Source organism: Camelus dromedarius, unplaced genomic scaffold, assembly GCF_036321535.1.
Source record: "Camelus dromedarius isolate mCamDro1 unplaced genomic scaffold, mCamDro1.pat HAP1_SCAFFOLD_185, whole genome shotgun sequence".
NCBI lineage: Eukaryota > Metazoa > Chordata > Mammalia > Artiodactyla > Camelidae > Camelus > Camelus dromedarius.
In genome coordinates, this window is record NW_026989816.1 from 163310 (window position 1) to 178463 (window position 15154).

General features: G+C 40.2%; 1 long non-coding RNA gene and 1 pseudogene across 1 annotated transcript; both read left to right on the plus strand.

Moving 5' to 3' along the window:
* LOC135320837 (trafficking protein particle complex subunit 9-like) overlaps positions 1-15154 on the plus strand; it is a 51058-nt pseudogene that overhangs the window by 16809 nt on the left and 19095 nt on the right.
* Positions 1088-15131, plus strand: LOC135320839 (uncharacterized). The gene is made up of 6 exons (XR_010380185.1): positions 1088-2135; positions 5632-5817; positions 8289-8513; positions 11547-11718; positions 13714-13897; positions 14655-15131. It is a non-coding gene; the product is annotated as an uncharacterized LOC135320839 (long non-coding RNA).

Below are 15154 nucleotides of genomic sequence, written 5' to 3' on the forward strand. Positions count from 1 at the left end.
TTCACACTCTGTGCAGGATTTGAGGAACAGTAGCTATTCTTTTTTATTCTAAAGCAAACTGGCGCTGAATTGTAACATACTATTACTCAGAATTGCTTTTCTGATCAGATACAAGTGCCTCAGAGTTTTCAAGGCAACATGAATGATGAAATCCTTTTTAGGAGTTATCTTTAAAGTAGTGTTAATTTTCAAGTAAAAGGCTATAGCCTGTTCTTTCTTCGAAGGGTAAAAGACGTTCTCATTTATCCAAGTGCATGATCAATGTGCTTAGTTTCTTTGGGGTTTTTTTCTTTTTTTTAAGTGCTTGTTTCATTGTGGTTTGAATGAATGTTTAAAATTTCTGAATTTTGTTCTTTAGAACATGCTGATTTATCAGAACTGTTAAAAACCTGATTGATCTTTTCTCTTTGTTTGGAGGGGCACCCTTTTGATTTATGTTGTCTGTTAAAGAGGGAAATTCTTCCTCTAGCCTGCAGATCATTAAGTGAATGGTTTGCAGTGTGCCTTTAAAATTCTTTGAATGCTTTGAGCATGCTTGTCTAGTGAATTTTGAATTGACTCATAGTAATGACTTTGCTTAGATTCTGTGGCTTTGCTCCTCTCCGCAAGAATTTGAATTCTCTGTTGCATTTTGTATACGTGTTTTTAACAGGGGAAGAAATTTTACATTTTTTACAAAGGTGGGTTTTCCTATCCCCTCTGAATGCCTTCTATAATTGATACAACAAAAATCTGTTATTGCAGTGCTTAATTATTTCATAAACTAATTTTTGGCTTAATCAGAAGCAATGAGAAAGAGTGATAATAAAAAATATGAAAACCTTCCTTCCATTGAAGAATAGAAATGAGGTGGTCAGGCTCACGCATGCTTTGTGCTTGACACACTTACATTCATGTCATTGTGTATCATGATTCGGAGATGGAGTTGCTTCAGGTTTTATAGATTTTTGTTTGAACATTTTTGTTGAATTCTTTCTCCAGGCTGATGTTTCCTGTTGGGTTTGTGGAAAGCGTAGAAGGGAAACAAATTCTTTGTTTTATTTTCAGGAGGCCTGAGTTGCTGATGAGAAAAGAGTTGAGGGTAGGCTGAGGAACAGAGTGACACTCCCTCTCCTCCCGGCTGAAACTGATGAACAATGAAATCAATTAAGTGTATCAGTATTTGACCAATAGAATTCAGCGAGCCCAAACTGGCAAGTTATGCCCAATGGAAAGTACTGAATTCACCTGCAGAATTAGGTGCTTTGCCAATTAGAAGCAGCTTAGAGCAATCAGAAAAATTACTTCATATGATGAGATATAAAAGAATGTAATATCTTCTATTTCTGAAACTTTTCTTTGTTAAGTTGTGTAGAGCTAAAATTAAGTTTCAAGCGCCAGGAGTTAAGAGTCTGGGTTGTTCTGTGGGATCGTTAGTCAGGGATGTGTCTAGATCCTGCTAGAGTGTCTGAAGGTGGCAGGAAAAGACCCAGGGCTAGGATTTGTTATCCTAGGGTGTCCTCCATAATGGTTCCATAATGGTTACATGTGGGAGCCCAAGATTAGGTTAACAAATTGTAACAGACCCCAGCCGCCTGTCAATGTTCAGAAGAAAAATGTGTGCTTAGTAACTGCTTTGCAAGCAGGAGCCTGTGCATCCTCACTCCTGTCTCCTTGCCTTAAAAAGCAGAGACAATGCTTTGCTTGCATAGTTGATGCTTTAGATAGCACTCTGCTCATTTCAAAGCAAGGACCCAGGCCCTCAGCTATAAAAGCTGGGCTTGTGTGCTTTTAGATAGTCTATTATCCCGAAAACAAGGACCTGGCTGGTCTCGTGGTCTGCTTTGTAATTCACAATCTAAAGAATGTATCTTATTCCCCTCACCCCATGACTTCCCTAAAGATACACTAAGCCTTTGTACTCATTGTGGATTCTACAATCTCTGTCTCCTCCCGTCTTTCCTCAAGTTCCTACTTACTATCAAACAACAGTTAATGACTTTTTCCTTTCGTTATACACAGTAAATATAGGAGCATTTGAGAGGCTTGTGGAGTTGGCTCCCTACTCCTTCTCTTTTTCTGGAATTTTCCCACAGAGTCTTGAATAATCATTCCGTGTCGGTACGACTTCTGCCAGCCATAACCCACAGTTCCAGGTGAGAATGATGCAGGCTTTATTTCTCCTACCCAAGGGAGAGAGAGAAGAGAATTGAGATCTGCTCCCTTGTGGTCCCTTCTTTCCCCAGGGCCACTCCAGTTCACCTGCAGCCTTCTGGCCTCTGCTGTCAGGGCCTCTGTCCCAGGACTGACTGCAGCCATTTTTTCCCTTGCCAACATTTCCTGTGCCTTTCAGAAGTTGGTCTCTTCTCTGCAATTCAACCCTGGCAGATGTGATGGTGGTCAGCGTGCTGGTGGGCAGTCACCTGGGGACTCCCAGGAGCCATGCTGATTCTCCTGAGTCTCTCATTCGGGGTTACAGAACTGTCGAGAACCGGAGGAAGCCCATTCACGTGAGGGCAGCGCAGCATTGCATCACTTTCATTTTATTTTTGAAATTTCAGTGCAGAAATTATTTGTAGCAAACTGTTCCAGTTTTTTGGCTGACTGCTTTCCTCACCACCATTTCCTTGTTGGATATGGTGCTTGTTTTAAGAACCAGGTTTCTTCTCTGGTTATTTCTAGCAGGTGGGCTTGCCGAATCCTTGATCTGCATTTGAAGCAGAATGCTTCATCTTGATGTCAAACTGATTTTCTTCATTCTGAATATTTCGTTTACACTCAGCAACTGTTTCAAGTGAACTGCTCTTGTCCAATTTCGGTTAACTCACATTTGCTGATCTCCTGCTTTCATGCTGAGGGCAGTTTCTTCTTCCTGTAATAAAAGTTAGCAATTTGCTTCTACTATGGGAAGGTACTGGCCCGAGGTGCTATTGTTCTTAACAGTTTTAATAGAATTCACCCATTAATATTTACACCGGTTTTTACTCTATGCCAAGAATTGTGCATCCCAGTCAATCTTAGAATATTTTCATCCTCATAACAGGAAACCCCATATGCATAAGCACTCATTCCCATCTTCCCCATCCTCCCCCAGCCCCAGGGAGCCACTCTTCTCTCTCTGTGGATTTGCCTGTGCTGGACATTTCATGTAAATCGAGTCAATTCATGTAAATGGAACCGTCTATTGTGACTGACTTCTTTCACACTGAGTAACGTTTTCAATGTTTGTCCATGTTGTTGCCTGGGTCAGTACTCCATGCTTTGCTATTGCTGAATAATATTCCACTGTATGGCTGGGCCCCTCTGTTTACCCATTCATCAGGTGATAGGCATTTTGGTTGTTTCTTCTTTTTGGCTGTGATGAATAATGGCACCGTGAACATTCCTGTAGGAGTTTTTATGTGGACATTTGTTTTCAGTTCTCTTACGTGTGTGCCCACAGAGCAGAATTGCTGGGTCATTCAGAAACCAACTGTTCAACTCTCTGAGGTCCTGCCAGGCTGTTTTCCAAAGTAGCCACGCAGCGTTACATCTCACCAGCAAGGGCTGCTATCTCTGATTCCTGAGTGTCCTCATTAGTTCTTGTTATTCTTTTTTTAATTATAACCTAATGTAGTGAGTTTGAAGCGGTTCCTCCTAGTAGTTTTGACATGATTTCCCTTACAGCTAATGATTTTGAACATCGTTTCATTGTGCTTATTGGCCATTTGTATATTTTCCTTGAAAAATACCGTTTCGGATCCTTTATTCATTTTTTAATTTAGTTGTCTTTTTTGTTGAATTGTAGGAGCTCTTTTTTATTTGGAGATACAAATTCCTAATCAGATAAATTATTTGAAAATATTTTCTCCTGAGTGTTGCTTTTTTCACTTTCTGGATGGTGTCCTTTGAAGCAAAGTTTTAAATTTGATGAACTCAAATTTATCTCTGTTTTCTTTTTTCCTTGTGCTTTTGGGGCAATATTTAAAATCTGAGGTATTTTATTTAAAATTTACATATAAAATATCTTAATTTTTAGGACCGTCCTAGGAGACGGGTGCTGTTGTTATACCCAGTCTATGGATAGGAGGCTGAGATGCAGAAAATTTCACTGACTTATGAGTGTCAAAGCTACCCAGTGCTGTGGGAGTTCAGAGCATCATGATTGTCCCCAGCATCTATGCTCCTCACCACCATGCTCCACTACTGCCTGGAATCGTTAATGAAAAAGTCTTTCATTTTTTGGTTTCTTGTTTGTTTGTTTTCTCATTGGGAACCTCATCTCCTCATTTTCCTTTCGGATATCAGTGTAGGTTTATTTTAGGTCTCATGTAGGCAGAAGAATTGCTATCATTTAACTTCTTTATTACTCACTCTCCGGTGATGATTGTTGCTATTTGACCTAATCAAGTCATGCTTAAGTCTTTCCTGCTCATGACACTGAAGAGTCATGACTTACAGAATGCTCAGAGAAGAAAATAATTGATTGATTTTATTTTGCTACCCAATCAAACCAATCAAATAAAAACCCCGGTGTTGACGCAGATGGTAAGCCCTCCAGAATAGGGTCACTGTCTTCCTTGTGTTTCGTTTGTTTGGTCACAGTGTCTGGATAGTGACTTGCTGTCCAGCAATTTTGTGAGGATACGGTGTTCGTGAATCATTGTAAGGACAGAATTTTGACAACAGACTGTATTGGTCATTTCACGAGGGAAAAGATAATATAGAAATACTGCTCAGATCTATTTTAAAATTAAGTTTGGAATGTTGAGAAGAGTTCAAGAAACCATACAAAGATCTTTTTCACTTATTTTAGATCTATCTTAGGCATATTATGATTACATAGCAGAGTAACTTATCAACTAGATTTGACTAGAGGGGTGTATTATTGATTATTTGTTTTAGTTGAAATATTCTACCTGGGAAAAAGTAATCAGTGCCCATAAATGAACAAATATGTTTGTATTTCTATGTAACATGGGAGCAGACTTCATATGTTTCTATATAATATATATGACTGTGTGTTTTAATGTGTCTGTCAGTGTATTTATAGTTTTTCAGCAATGTTCTATCTTTAGAATTCTTCTAAGAAAGTCACCCCCAATTCTAGCGCAGTTTGTACTGTTTATCCTGTCTTATGCATGGGATTCCACTGTCTCCTCAGGGAGGAATTTCCTCCCCTACTGAGGTAGTAGCAGAGTTAAAGGAACTGTGATTTCTAGGCCTTTGCTCTCCATGTGTTTGCATTTGGCTGTCAATCGCGATTTTCCATTTCTTGAGTTTTCATTGTTCAATTAGAATTTTTGAAAATAAGTGTTAATATGTTGTATTTGTCTCCCTAGAAACTTGATGTGTTTGTGCTTTTCAGTTTTCAATTTCTTAAAAATGTAAATGCACTCTTGTTTTTAAGTAGTCCTTTTTCACTAGATATTTGTTTACCTCTTTATAGTTAAAATACATTTTTTCCAATGAATGAATCGGTGTGCATGTTTTAAAAGATACCTTACTTTTTATTTTCCTTATTATAACAATTATATTCATTCTAGAGAATTTAGAAAATAAGGATAAACACAGTAATAACTTAAAAATGGCCTCTAATCTCACCTAGAGATACAGTTGTAAAATTTCAAATTGAGAATTACAAGTCCTCTCATGTTGTTCTTCTTTTTCAAGATCGTTTTGGTTACTGAGACCCTCGAATTCCCATATGAATTATAACAGCAGCTAATCAGTTTTTGCAGAGGAGACCGCTGGGATTGTGATCGAGACCACGTAGAATATACGGATCACTCTGGGGAGCACTGCCATTCCAAGAGCACTGTCTTCTGATCCAGGAATGTACGTGGAGAGTCTGTCCAGGTATTTAGGTCTTCTTTAATTTTTTTTCAGCAATGCTTTGAGTTTACAGAATATTATTTTACTTTTTTTCTTTGCCTTTATACTGAGGACAAGTGTGCAAGGTACCGGGATCAGAAGTGTATTTTAGCCCCTCCCGTTGCTGCCAACATGGTCGCTGCGCTCTTGCTTTGCCTTGTGTACAATCTTGCACAAAATAGGACCTCAGTAACTCTCTCTTGAATGAATGATTATATGATTGTAGGATGATGCTTGAGAGTCCTTGTGATTTTTTCCTCCAGCCTTTCCCCAATTCTTAACTATGCCCTTTCTCTTCCTATACTCCAGCCTGGGTTTCAGCCTGCCTGTGGCATTGATTTTCCCTATCTGTAGACTCTTCCTTTCACTGGTTCACGATAATGTTACATGTGGGCTGTGGAAACTTGTCAAGAAAGAACAAATCTATTGCATGCTAGTATTTTTACAGTGTGGTATTTTTTATCGATTGAAATTAAATCAGGCTGACCCCCTGAGCCCTCCCGTGAGCTCTTTTCACTTTCCTACATCTGATACTGCTCTGGGTGCTACATATGCCCTTCCCCCAGCCTTGGTTTTTGGGTTGAGTAAGTCATCATCAGTGGAGCCCTCTCTTTAAAAGATGAAGAGAACATTGGCTCCTTCTCCCTGGTTGGGGACTTGGATGAGATGAGATACCAGATAAAGAATGGAGCTCCACCTCATTCTGACCCACTCTCTTTCCGTTCTGTTCTCCAGAGGAAAAGAGTACAATTCAACAGTATAAAGATTGATTGTGAGCTAATGAGATAGACAAGACAATCAATTATTTATTAAATATCCTTTCATGCCAGAAACAAATGTATTATACACACAAAAATCACACAAAGCATGATAATATCGTGCTTACAGACGTCTGTCCGAGTTCGAGTCCTGCTCTGGAATGACCAGTCCTGTGAGATGGAGAACTGGTAGGTTGGCTTAGGCTCTCCAGGACTGGTTTTCTGTCCTGCAGAGATGGGGCTTGCTAGGCTTCCCTCCCCCGTAGAGGTGCTGTGGGATGTAACTGTCACGCGTGCACAACTGCTCGTTCCTCGTAAGTGCAGGATAGCATAAATTTTGCGGTGATGGCTTTATGACTGCCCCGTGTAGACTCTCAGTGCTCCAAAGGGATGCCTTGTGGTTTGGAGATGGGATTCTCATTTCTGTAAATACCTAAGGATTGTGGTATTGGGCCCTGCTGATTTGAATCTATTCTTTAGAAAGTACATATTGTAGATATATTTTTCAAGCATGTGTGCTTTTTTCCTTTTATTATTTATAGTTCTACCTTCTCATCTCTTGGTGTGACTTTTCATGGAATCCAGGAAACAGTCCTAACCTACCTGCCTCTTCACTCTTCTCCGTGGTGGTTTTCTTCCCTGAGTAGGAGAGGGTTTTGCACAGGAAATTTTATTTGTTCCCCTTTTCTTGGAGTCTCTCTTTCGGTCTGCCCAGCTCTCACCTGCACATCTGTCCATTTATCTACCCACTCATTCTTCTGACTTGTTCCAAAAAGCATTTCAGGCAGCTTACAGAAGAACAGATACCAAATAAACAGGTTAGAAAATGGGGCCAAGTTCAAACTGTGAGGCTAGGAGGCGAGCCTGTGTGAGGGTTGCAGCCATGAGACACACACCTCTGCCATGTGACTTATAAGATCGACAGCAAGAGTGTGCCTGAGGCACCCAGCAGACACAGGTTAACATGGTTTGTGGGAGATGCTCAGTTTCTGTGAAATAAATAAGTGGCTCAAGGAGAAGCCCAACCTTTCCAGCTACAAAGGCTTAGGAGAATATTTTGAGTGTCTTCCAAAATCAGGGTATTGCATTGTTTCTTTTGTCAGAGTTCTATGTATAGTTGGTTACATTCTATACCTGGAAATTTCTCCAGAACTCCTTACCAAGTGAGTGCCATTCCTCGGGAATGAGGTGGTTCTGCTCATTGACTGGGGTTGGCCAGAAACCGAAAATGACATCTTCAAAGGAGCCTGGGATTTGTCAGTTATGTTTTGTCAGTGCTGTAGATTTCAGGAAATGCTTTCACACTTTCTCTCCATCTGAGGCGGCAGCGTGCTCTCTTAGCAGCATCAGGAGCTCAGAGCCACGGGATGTTGGGGGCTGACTGCACTGCCGTCAAGACAGCCGAGCTAGTCACTGCAGGAGTGGTTCTTTTACATAGTGCATTTCATGTTCTATAGTAGAATGTTTCAACAGGGAGTTAATTAACTGAGTTAATTAACATTTAATAAATATGAAGCTTTGATGAAAAGACGGTTATAGGCAGAATATAAGTTGTGAACACTTTGAAAACGGTTTCATTACTGAAATTTCAGTAGGGAAGATACACAGTTTATCTTATTTATGCCTCTCTTTTAAAGTAACAAAGAAACAAGACAGAAAAGGCAGAGGATGATTTCTGTTATTCCTCTCGGCTTGCAGGTGCCCTCACATCCAGTGGCATCCATCCAGACACCAACACTGACACTGGCCATGCTCAGAACTGCCTCAGCCCTGAAGACACAAGTGACAAATAGAAGGGGGCCGCGCCCTGTTACAGCAGGTGCTCTCACTTTGTGGGTCCTTATGTAACTGCGCAGTGTTAATCAGGATCTCCCGTTCTACATTGTGTGGCGCTGCTGCAGTGTCTCCTAGTTATTTGTTTCTGTAAGTACTCGTGTATTATTCTCCAATGTGTGGTACTACACATCTAAAAATGCTTTTTTAGATGAAAAATAATGTATATTTAATGCAATAAGTCTGAAAAAAGGGACAAAAACGGCTATCCAGGTCCCACTAGTCAGAAATAATAATTAACACTTTAACATCTACTTTCTGTTCTTTTCATCAGTGTGTATCAGCTCTGTCATAAAAACCAGTGAGCACTCTGTGCCTGTTTACTGTGTGGAGACCTCCATTTTCCATTCGGCTTATTACATGTTTTTCTACAATATTCTATCTCCCCTGGCATGATTTTTAATGACCAGTATAGCATTATGTCTTGTGGAGGCATCGTCCATTTTACTTCGGGCTTAAATAAACTTTTAAATTCCAAGTGTACTTAACTGAAATACTGAAAAGAGAACTGTGGTGGTACCGAAAGAGCCCTACCCCCCTTCCCCTTATTTCCTGAGTGTAAAAGCTGTTGCCATTGTGGTGTATATATTTCATGACCTTTATGCCTATGACATATATATATACCCATACATACATACATACATACATACATATGAGAAATCTATGTATATGTGTGTATATATTCTTTTTTGAAAAATAAGGCCATTCTATATGTTTTCTGCAGCTCGCTTTATTCACTCAGGGGTATATCATAGACGTCCTCTCACTCCAGACTCACCCGGTCCTTTCAGATAGAGTGGAGGGGTCTCCTGATGTGCAGGTGTGGTCTCTTGTGCAAGGACACCTTTGGTGGGAGAGTGCTGTGGACAAGGCCCTGGGCCACGGGGAAACGCTGGCCCCCTCAGTGCCCACAGCTCACCGTGATTTACCGCATTATTGTCTTGATGGTGGACACTTAACTTTTCTCCATTTTCCACTGTCAGAAAGGATGTTTGACTGGCATCTTTCTTTAACAGACATTCCTGTGATCTTGTATGAGCATGCCTTTAGTTAAGTCTTCTGGAAATTTAGTCCCTGGATGTGACATTTACTTTCATCACAGGCTAGTTTCAAGTGACTAGAAATTCCTTCTCCAGTGTGGAATGAGAAATGTAGAATTACTTATGTAACCAATTCTCTATCGCTGGATATGATTTCACTTCAGCTTTTCTTCCCACCAGTGTAAACAGTATATCTATTTGAACTGATTTTTTTCTAAACGAAACGATTCCTAGAAGTGGGGTTGAATCAGTGTGTACACACGTTTTTCAGAGTTTACATATCCATTGACATGTCATCCTCCAAAAAGGTCGCTCACAGTTTTTTCTCCCACAGATGGACACTAGCTACAAAATCTTTTAAAAATATTTACCAATAAGATGAGCAAAAGTGCTTTTTCATTGTTTTAGTTTGCATTTGATGACCAGTGAGGTATTGAGCATTTTTCACTGATTAGCCATCTGACTTTTGAAAAGTGAATGATCCATTTTGTCCTTTGCACAAATTTAAGTGAGGAAGCTTCTTTTTGCTTTGTGACAGCTCTTTGTATGTTATGAACATTAATCCCTTGTCTTCATCAACATCTATCACAGAGTTTTTCCTTGTCATTTCTTTCGTTTCATTTTGTTTAGTAGGTTTATTTTTGTTGTGGCTCAAAATATTCTTAAGATAGTAAATGTCTTCCTTTTGTGTTTTATCTTTGTTATTATTCTTAGAAATACTTTCTTATAATGGTATAAATCTCTTATGTAGGTTTATTTAATGTCTAAGATGGAGATGATAATAGTACTTGTTATAGTGAGGAGAAGTTGAATTAATGTGAGCAAAGAGTTGTATTTGCTGTAATTAGTATTTTAATATTTACATCACTATCTGTAATTATTTTTGTGGTCATTATGACAGGAATAGAATTTGTTCTTTCCAGGTGATTCTCTGATTGTCCCAGGACAATTATTGAATTCATACTTTGCTCTTTGATTTGAAATCCCACATGTATAAAATACTTATGTACACTAGAGTCTCTTTTTGAGCTCATGCTTTATTTCTGTCAATCTTACTTCCTTACTCCAGCGCTATATCTTACATATTGTAAAAATTAATTATTATCTGACAGTGCGATTTTTTTTTGTTCTTTTCTTCCATCCCAAATTTTCTTGGCTATTATTATGACTTTATTATTCCTGAAGAATTCTAAAATATATTGTTCAAGTTAAAAAAAATCAGATAAGAGTATTCATGGGATTTTTATTAAGTTTTGAATTATTTTTAGGAGAACTTCCATATTTACAAAACTGTTTTCCTCCATGCAATATGTTGATGTCTCTACATTCACACCTCTTATTTACCCCTCAGTACAGTCCTGTAGTTTTCTCCATGTACAACATGGGCATTAATTGTGAGTTTATTCCAGATTATTGTTGATGTTTTTGTTAATTTTGTAAGAGAATTTTTTGCTATTATATTTTTTAACTGTTTAAACTGACACCTAGGAAGGCAGATTCGGTTTGTAAATACTCACTTTGTAACAAATCATTTAAAATTGTAAGTATTAAGTAATTGTTCGAGGATCCTTTCTTTTGTGTTTTTAAAAATTTTTTCCAATATTATCAAAATGGTCATAGCTAAGAAGTATAGGTGTGGAGACAGATGGAGAGAGGTAGTGTGGCTCATGTACAAACTCTGAGCACTTTTATGGCTGCATTTAGGCTGGAGAAGCCCCAGAAGAGCCCACATTAGACCAGGGGTGGCTTTGTATGCACTTGAAAGCCAGCTTACCTACCTTTATGGTGAAGCCTGATGGGCGTGGCAGGTAGATGATCAAGGTCTGATCAAGGTCATTGGCTGCACAGAGCACTGTGTCTGTGAGAACTGGAGTCCATCACCATGGGAAATGCTTGGTGCCAGGAACACTGCAGGGGAGCTGGGGAGTCTGTGTGTTAATGATTTTCCAGTCCTGGGAGTGGGAAGATCAGACTCTGCATTCAGATCTGAGTTTGAATTCATCCTCTCTTATTTACTGGTCCTCTGACTTTTGTCAAGTTATCTACCCTGTTTGAACTCCTATTTTCTTGTCTCTCAAAATAGGAGAATTACGGCCTGCTGCTAGAGTGTTTGATCAGGATAAATGATTTGTTTCTATAAGATGCCACGTACAGTCACAATCTCAGTGAGAAATGGGCTGTCACCTCTTCATCTGCAACTCAGTGCTCGACAGGACATCGGGGCAAAGCCAGTCCGTAATTTGTTTGTGATGCAAGTAGGAACAAAATTAATGTCTTGCCTTTCCCTTGCAGTATTATTACTCCTTTGCTTCATTTACTTCTTTCCTCCTTTCCTTTCCCCTCCTCCACCAAAAGATCCTGAGACTCTCTCAGAACACTAGATTCAAATTACTTTAAAGGGTGTCTCATCCTCATGAAATGACAGTAACTTAAAAAAAATCTGTACAGATCCCAGACGTCATTGTATTTGATTTACACACACACACGCACACCCACCCACACACACAATCAGCCTACCTCCCACTTGCTGAGGGAGAAGGACCAATTTTTCTGAGTTTTCATTCACTGAGCGTGAGAGCAAAGTCTCTTACGCAGATTTTCACCTTGCTTAGTGCATGGTGTTTTTAATTGGATTTCTGCTTTGTGGCCATAGAACTATTCTCCTTATAGAAGAGAGGATGTGGAGACATAGACATTCTGCTGAGATATTGGTGTCAACATATTTGAGTTGGAAAGGACTTAGGACAGCATAGAGTCGTAACTTTTTATGGGTGAGAATTCATGATAGTGTAACTTGGACAAGAACCTAGGTCTTCTGTCTTCGTGTCCACGTGGATGAAGAGGCAACAGGGCGGGAGATGGCAGGGATCCTTCTTGCTTGAGTTCCAGGGTCTTGCTAGTTTTCATTGCTCAGCTGCCTTTAGTTTAGGTCCGTGTGGCCTCTCATGGAAAGGTCACTCTGTCCTGATAGACTGAGTTTCTAATCAGCAAAAAGCCCTGGACCCACTCATATTTCCCAGAGTTTTTCTGCTGTCCTGCTGACAGTTTATATAAATGATACCTAAGAAACTACTGGATATAAAATCCTTATTGTTATCATTTGCCCTCAAGTTCCATAGGAATGGGGTGCTGTCTCAGGCTGTCTAAGGCTAGATCTGAACAAAGATAGGGTGATAGGCTGTGCTGCTGGACCCTCCCCAGTCATAAGGGATTTCCACCTTAGTTTTTAGAATCAGACAGACGAGTTCAAATCTTGCCTTTACCAGTTATTAGCTTTGTGAACTTGGGGAAGAAACTGTACTTGTTTGTGCCCAATTTTCTTTATCTGTAAATAAGTTCAGTATTTACTTTAGGGTTTTTGTTTTAGAATTGAATGAGCTAATTCCCTCATTTATACCGAAAATACTGATCGCGTGGTTCTATGCTGGTGCCTTGGTAGAAGATTACTAAGGGACTCAGCAGTGAGAATGCAGGTGGGGGACCCCTGGATCATAGAGCTTATATTCTAGGATATGCTTGTAAAAGACTGGATGTGCAGGTGATTTTTAGTAAATGTCCATTCCTTTCCTTATCCACATTGATTGTGTATATATCTTTGTACAATATATGAACAATTTTTTATTGCAATTTAAATCTCTTTGTAGTAATTAAATTATGTAGCTATAACAAAATACGTGAAATAAAATGATTTGTCTTTTATTTTCTTTTCAATATGCAAAACAAAATAAAATAGAAAAGAAAAAAGGTTTTGAAGGAGTAGAAATAATTTTATTTCTGTGGAATCAATTCCCTATGTTAGGTTTTTTAGTTGTGTTGTTAAACAGCATATAAAATTGATAGGTTGTGACTTCAGTGTTGATAGCTAGGTGAGTGTAGTTTCTTTTTGTGGTAGTCTTTGATGAATTATTTGCACTAGATCATAAATGATGTGCATGTTACATATTGGAAACGAGGAAAGAGTGGAGTCATACTACCTCCAATGCAGTCATCTTGTTACCAAGTCGAAACTCGTACTGCTTGCTGCATGACAGGCCAATAAATTGGGAGATTGAGGTGTTGGAGCAAGGAATAGTGACTTTATTTGAAAAGCTGGCAGACCCAGAAGATGGCAGAATGACATGCTGGAGAACCGTCTCCCCCAAGTCAGGAATCAATCCGCTTTTATACTAAAAAGGGGCGGGGATGTGGTTGGTTGTTGCAAACTTCTTGCGGTACGAATTGTTTCTCCTTGGAATTCTTTGTTCTTGCAGCTGTCCACGTGGGTCAAATCATGGTGCCCCTCTAAAACCTCCAAAAAAAATCAAAGTTGATTCTCTATTTTGCAACTTGCCATCTCTATATAAGTGCAGAAGAGTTAACATCGTGAAAGATCAGAGCCCGGAGAATAGGCTCTCCTGGATATTTCAGGCTAAAGGCAACTTTCTTTTACAAAAGGTACAGAGCTACCAAGTCTGAGCCTAGAAAACAGCAAATGTTTAAAGCCAAAGGAACAGATCTAACATGCAGTCAAATTTATTCTTTTCTATTACAATTTCTTTTTCCACCTCATAAATAATTTTAGTAAGAAACATGAGCAATTTTTTTACTTTTGCTTCTTAGTAACGGATAAGTGGGCCAAATACATTTATGAGAGCAGGGACGCTGTGCGGTCATTGGGGTCACAGCAAACTCTTGTTGGGTGTGGTCGACTCTGCAACATGTCTGATGCCCCGTGGGTGTTGGTGAGGGACCCCATAACCAGGGGCTCTCTTCAGGAACCAGCATATGGGCATTGACCTCTGGAGACCTCTTTTTCAGCTGCCGGAAATTTTTTCAGATACTGTGACTGAAAAACCACTTCAGCTGGTGATAATTAGGGAATAAAGGAAGAGGAAAAGGGCTTGGATTAGATTAGAAGAGAAGGACAGAATATCAGGGAACCTGGGGGCTTGGCAGTGGGTCCTTGGGAGAGAGGGGAGCAGAGGTGGGGAGGGGCATGGCTCTGGAACCAGCTCCTGCAGCTGTCCCAGGGCCCAAGTCACACAGCTTTTAATTGGCCCAGGACGCTCTCCTGTCTGGATGTCACCCTGGGCAGAACCTTGAGAATTGAAGGTAAGGGGTGGGCAGCACTCACCTAGGGGATCACTGAGGACTTAGTTCAAGTCTACGGTGCCTTTTCTGGTCATGTGTCTTCACTTGCCCTTTATCTTAGGATCTGAGAAGCAGGAGCAAGGAACGCAGGGAGAGATCCAGTAAGACATCTGACTGTGTTAAGAGACGACAGTCATAGCCACACAGGGAGCGAGGACACTTGCAGCAAAGTAAAACGACTTCACAACTATTGCATCAGAGCTGCCGGTGTGAGAGAGCCTAAGCCTGTCTCAGAGTGCAGGGGACAAGTGGAAAGGAATGGCAAAATTTCCACTGAAAATTGAAATTTTGTTAAATAGCCTGCTACTGTTGCTTGTATCACTTGAATGAATGCAGGCATATTGCTATGGGCATTTATATGTTCACTCAAACCCACCAGCCACTCTTGCCCCCATCGGGGATGGGCTTTCTCAAGCCCAGTGCACCTGCTGCTTGGGTGGGCCATGCTGCGGGTCCTCGCCTGGGGCCGGGCTGCTGCAGGGCACTGAGTCCCCGAGGCACGGCCTGCGAGACACGACAGGAACACCTCTGCTCTTGACTGAGGGCCTCCGTTTCCCCCTG